Here is a 5,959-nt window from a genome sequence, read left to right as displayed (position 1 = left end):
TAAATGATATAAACATGATAAATGGTATCATTTCCTGGTTAATGACGCTATTTATCTAAAAATTGGTTAGTGTTGTAAGTATAGGTATTTCCCGGTTATTGGCGTCAATTTATAGTTTAGTTGGTGAATTCATTTGTATCGGCGTGAACGAAATTCTACAAGAATGTCTAGTGATAAGTGTTACGCAACAAAATTTCGTTTAATCAAAGTATCATAACGAATGTAGATAGACAAGCAAAAACCCAATTAGCGATAACTTAAGTAATAATAAGAAACGGTTTAGTAGCTTATTAGTATATCTGCTTAAACTCCGACAAGTTGTCAAAAAATTAATTAAGAAATACTAAAAGTGTAGAAATTATTAAATATTAATTATATTTAAATTACAAAAAAGCAATTGTTGATTTTTTTTAAATGTAAAAAGATTGAGAAGAATCAAAGGGTAAACGACAAAAATTGGTTATTTGTCTCGAAAAACAAACGTCAAACATATCAAAATTGACTAAATAACGAAAAATTCTCAAAGCTCAAAGTTAGTACAACTGTTCGTGTCCCAGTATCAGGTGTTGGATAGGGCTCTAGGTTTTCCACGTAATTTATTTGCAGTAGTTATTTTATGTGAAAATGACATGTATGAATTATGTAAGTCAATTTTAATTTGATAATTTTTATTTAATTTTAAATAATAATAAAATGACCCAATATTTGAATAAGGTACAGAATATGGCGCGTTGAAACACAAACATACAAGAGCAAACATTTTTCGGTGCAATGATAAATTTATAAAACTAGATGAAGTTAAAAAAAAAATTAAAGATCAAGGCTTAAATCGATATAACTGTAAAACTGGTTATAGCATTAAAAAAATGTATTTGCAATACAATGGAAATGTTGTACAGTTTGAAATATCATATAGTAATCTTAATATTGTATCAATAAATAATTTATATTGTGTTCCTATTTTATTAATTTAAATTAATTTAACTTTTCATTAGATTAAGCAGTAAGACAATCAAATAATTAATAAAATAATTAAGTAAAAAAATACATTTAAAACAATAAACTAATAGATTTATATAGCTTATAAGTGATTAAAATCAGTTCTTGATTTGGAAAAAAACTAGAATGGGGCTTCAGCGGATGTTGGATGAATAAGCGTTCCATACAAAATTTACTGTCACAATACCGTGGGGGCATGGTAAATAAATAAAAAATTAAATAATAAAAAAAAAAAATTTCCAAATAAATAGAAGGGTACACTGAAAAAAAATTTAAAAAAAAGTGGGACTCAATAAGACAATTAATTATTTAGATAATTTTTAAAAACTAAAAAAACCTTTAACTAGAAATCATTATAGCTTCACATTTTCAAATCTAAATTACATACTTAATTTGTACTTACTATTCTCAGTAGGTACAAAAATGTTTAAGGATATGAAAATATGGTTATTAAGTATCCTTAAAAATTCTAAAAATTAAATTTCAAATACATTTTTTGTCAAAAGAAAAAATAGGTGGTAAAATTGAATGTGTGTGATGGGCATTATTAGTTATTACTTATTATACTAAGCACTGGCGTGCGGAAAATTTAATAACAGACACAGCTCTTTAATAAAGTATTATATAATATCTGATGTTAAACAATTTTAATCGATCCAACAACAAATAATTGAAGTAGGTATAATATTTGTTTCACACCCATAATATATTAAAAATTATTTGTATTAAATACGCGCATATTATAAAGTATATCATCTATACCTATTATATTCATTCTTAAGAAATTACGATTTAAAAGGAAAGTAATTTTAAAACCTAGGTATATAAGAAAATTTAAGAGTTCTAAATAAAAAGTATTCAAGCAGGGATGACGATCAAATCGAATAATACATTTTAAATACATGATGATTTACCAAGCATGTGCATCCCTATACATTTCTTTAATACCTAATCACCTAATCAGTTCATTAAAATTCTAATTTTTGAAAGGTTGAAGTCGCTTTTTAATAATAAAATATTGTATTTTGTTAAACAATTTTAAAAAACAACAAATGCTTACAGGACCGATTTATACGGTTATTAATATTTGGATTATTATTGAGGAAATAGAGAATATATGTAGAGTTAGTTAGAAAATAATAGTATAATTATTTGTATTAATATAAAATAGCGAATTAATCATTTATCTAATTACACGTGGCTTAGACAATCTCATTAGTTTGAAGTTCTTTTTTGAAATACAAACAATGGGTCATATATTACTTATTATTATGTCATGTAGGTAACTAATTATATAGTTTATTAATTATTTACAGGCGTTTTAAGTAGATTGAAGTCTTAGGAAGTTTTGTTCTTGAAACTTTCAATGGTTGTTTTATTTATCAACTTTAATACTGATTCAATATTTAATGTATTTAAAATGTTGCAGAACCAAAAATAAGAGTTAGCAATACATTATGATAATATTATAATGAAAGACATTGGGCTATAATCGAACAATTTATCATTATTATTACTACGATTAAAAATATTGTTTAATAATTCGTGAACATTTGTTGGAAAAAAATCTTCTAGTACAGTATGACGTTAAAGTCAAGGTATAAATTAAAATATAATTAAGTTATTACTATTTTTTTTTTTTTGTGAAGTAATCATCTCTGAAACATGAATTTTTGTCATATAACTGTCACGTTCGGTTTGTTTTTTTATTTTTCGTGGATATTACTCGTGGAACTGTCTTCTGTATGAGTCGCGCGTCGGTTAGAAGCACTAACCCGCCACTCCCATAATATTTATTGAGACAGTTTTCATTGCGCAATAATTTGTACGTTTTGTTTAGACCGGACATAATTAAATAAGAAAATATAACTGATCGTACACGAAACTGGATAGCACATGCACGTGCATAATATATCAAAATAATATTTACAACGAAAACGTCATATATTCACGTCTTGTGTTTACAGAAGTAGTTGTGCATTTTATTATATCAGGTACAATGGTTGATAATAATTTTACTACTATGTATCGTGTTTAGAAAACAAAACAACAGTTTTGTTGGCAGTTGGGGCACAATGTTTCCCTGTGTTAATTTTTTTGGGAAAACATAAACATGTTGGCCTATAGTATTTACCCTGTACATATATAAGTAGTAAATTTGATAATACATAATCATATTATATTGCGTTACGATATTTATATAGACACCTGTAATTGGTATATGTATTGTTTGAATTTGAAATTATTCTGAAACCCGTGTGGCGTGTCAAATACTAAAGTAGCCATGCAAAAAATCGATACACCTTGAAAGTTTCAAGAATCTACAAATCTCTCTCTCTCTCTTATTTTATATTATGTAAACTTATACGATAATACAAATAATCGAATGAGAGTAGTATTAGATTTCGACGAGTTTATTGCACGCGTATGAGGTCTTGGGAAGAACAAAATACGCGTTATGGTTAAGGAGATTCACACATATTTGCACGACAGAAAATGTATACCTACCCATCTAAATGTAAAAATGAATGAAAATCAGTACAAAAATGTCATTATATTCGTCTACTTATCTTAACGCGCTTATATAAAACGTATAATACACTGTTATATACTGTATATATTATGTGTATATAAAATCAAAATATAATTTTCTCACAGGCGAACTTTTTCTTTTATAGTTTATTGTCATTATAGTTAAGCCATATGATCTGTATCATTAAAACCTAAATGCCTTTAATTTCATTGAATATAGTATGACTTATACAGTTATGTAAATATTAAAGAATTATTATGTATGGGTAAATACCTATATATGTATAAATGTGAAAATGGAATTGTTTGTCAAGTATGTTCTCTGAAACTGCTCATTTGATTAACTTGATTTTTTTTTCAAAAAGTTCATTGTGGAGCAGCTCAGCTCTTAAACTTATTTTTATGAGTTAATAAAAAATCGAGTTATTAATTTTTCAATAATCCGAAAACACGCACATAAAGATATATATATATATTTTTAATCTGTGTTATCAATTATTAGTTATTATTAGAAATTTATATTTTAGTAAACAGTTGCGATGTAGTATAATAGCACAACATTTTTTCGTTATTTTTGATTCATATTATTGAAACTTTATGAGTTGTTGGTTTTTAATGCAGAACAAAAAAGAAATCAAATTTGGATCGTCTGAAAAAAAAAAAAAATTGAAAAATGCTGCTATTTATCCACATACGAGTACGTTACACTAAATGTTAGCATTAGGCAACCAAATTTAACATGGATGAATTTTTTATGGGCAACGAAGTGCAAGGAGATAGCTTGTGTTATATACACGTAAACATTAAAATAAGAAATACTTTTTCTTATTGAGACTCATTGATTTTGATTTTACCATAGATGGTGAATTAAGAGTATAGTAACTTAAGAGTTATAGTAGTAAAATATGTATGATTATTATTATTATATCGAAATATTAATACAATATGTAGGTAAGGTAAGTACATCGACTACATTTTAAAAATAATATTGCAATATTATTGGTTTAAATTGTACATATATTATATTATGATATAAATAATATGTAAAATATTATGTTTATCATCAAATTACAATCTAAACAACTGGTGGAAACATAATTAACGAGTAAAAAAACGTCACAAAATGTTCAGTATGTTATGTGAATTCTTTATTATAAACTACAGATTTTTATGACGTTAATGTTGAGTTTTGAAAAAAATGGTGAATTATTATCCAATAAAATGATATTTTTTTTTCGATATTATTTATTTATGACTGTAATAATAAAAATAATATTGTAATAATTTCGATAATTGATATCTGATCAATTATAAATTATTATATGTTATAATCTTGGTAGTTTTTTACGTATAAATATCCACCATACTTCTTAGTTTTTTATCGTATGGCTACAAGAAAACCCCATGCAAATTGTATGTTTTTAACTTTCATTTGAATTTATTTAATATCGATTAAAAACCATCGTCAAAATCAATATTATTGTTTTGTATCATTAGTTTTAATTGTTATTAAACAGATGAAATGTATAAATGTAATATATTTTTAGTTATTAATTTTAGTAATTCTGGTTCTTAAAATTATATTATGAATTCTTAAATGCAAATTCGAAATAATTTAGTAGTAAACCATCAGTCTTAAACGGTTTAGTATTATAATAATATATTTATTAAATTATGTATAAAGAGTTGATACATGTCGACTGTCACGTTAATATAATATACAAAACAGGAGAAATAGAAAGAGAGAGAGAGAGAGAGAGAGAGAGAGAGAGAGAGAGTAAGAGAGAGAATAAGCACATCAATATAAGTACTGTGGCTATTGCAAAATAATTTTTCACTATAAATATTAATTTCGACTTCCTTAATTCGTAAATTCAATATACGAGGATTTAATTTTTAAGTATTAAAAATAATTAATTACACATACACACGCGCGAATATATTTTTATAAACGTGTAATACACATTGTGTATATTGTCAAATATAATTTTCTGTCTTCTTAATACCAAGGTGTTATTATTTTTTTTTTTTTTGCTATTAATCTCTAATACGCGAGATAATGAGATGTACATAATTCATTATATTATAACTAAATATTTTTTTTTTATTATTTACAATTTTTTTGAAGTAATATTTTTAAACAACGGGCTATCCATTTATTATTCGGTATTATATAATTTTTCAAATTAAATAAACTAGATTTTAGTACTCAATCGTTTTAATTGCTAAACGCTTGGTTATATTGTGTATAAATGTTATTTGTTTTTGTATTGATATAAAAAATATTATGATGTATTTAGTACAAAGTAGAAAATTTTTTTTTTTTCACATATCTACTTATGTTTATAATATACCATTAGATATAGTCGTGTGAAAATATTAAGTGTACTGAAGATTTAATTCTGAAAAAATATAAACAATTTATGGT

General features: G+C 24.8%; 1 pseudogene; it reads left to right on the top strand.

Annotated features, from left to right (window-relative positions):
- The first annotated feature begins 508 nt into the window (after positions 1–508).
- Positions 509–1,000, top strand: LOC112604310 (annotated as a pseudogene).
- Positions 1,001–5,959: the final 4,959 nt, after the last annotated feature.

Source organism: Melanaphis sacchari, unplaced genomic scaffold, assembly GCF_002803265.2.
Source record: "Melanaphis sacchari strain LSU unplaced genomic scaffold, SCAv2.0 Contig11_pilon_pilon, whole genome shotgun sequence".
Classification (NCBI taxonomy): domain Eukaryota; kingdom Metazoa; phylum Arthropoda; class Insecta; order Hemiptera; family Aphididae; genus Melanaphis; species Melanaphis sacchari.
This window is presented reverse-complemented; position numbering and strand designations above follow the sequence as displayed.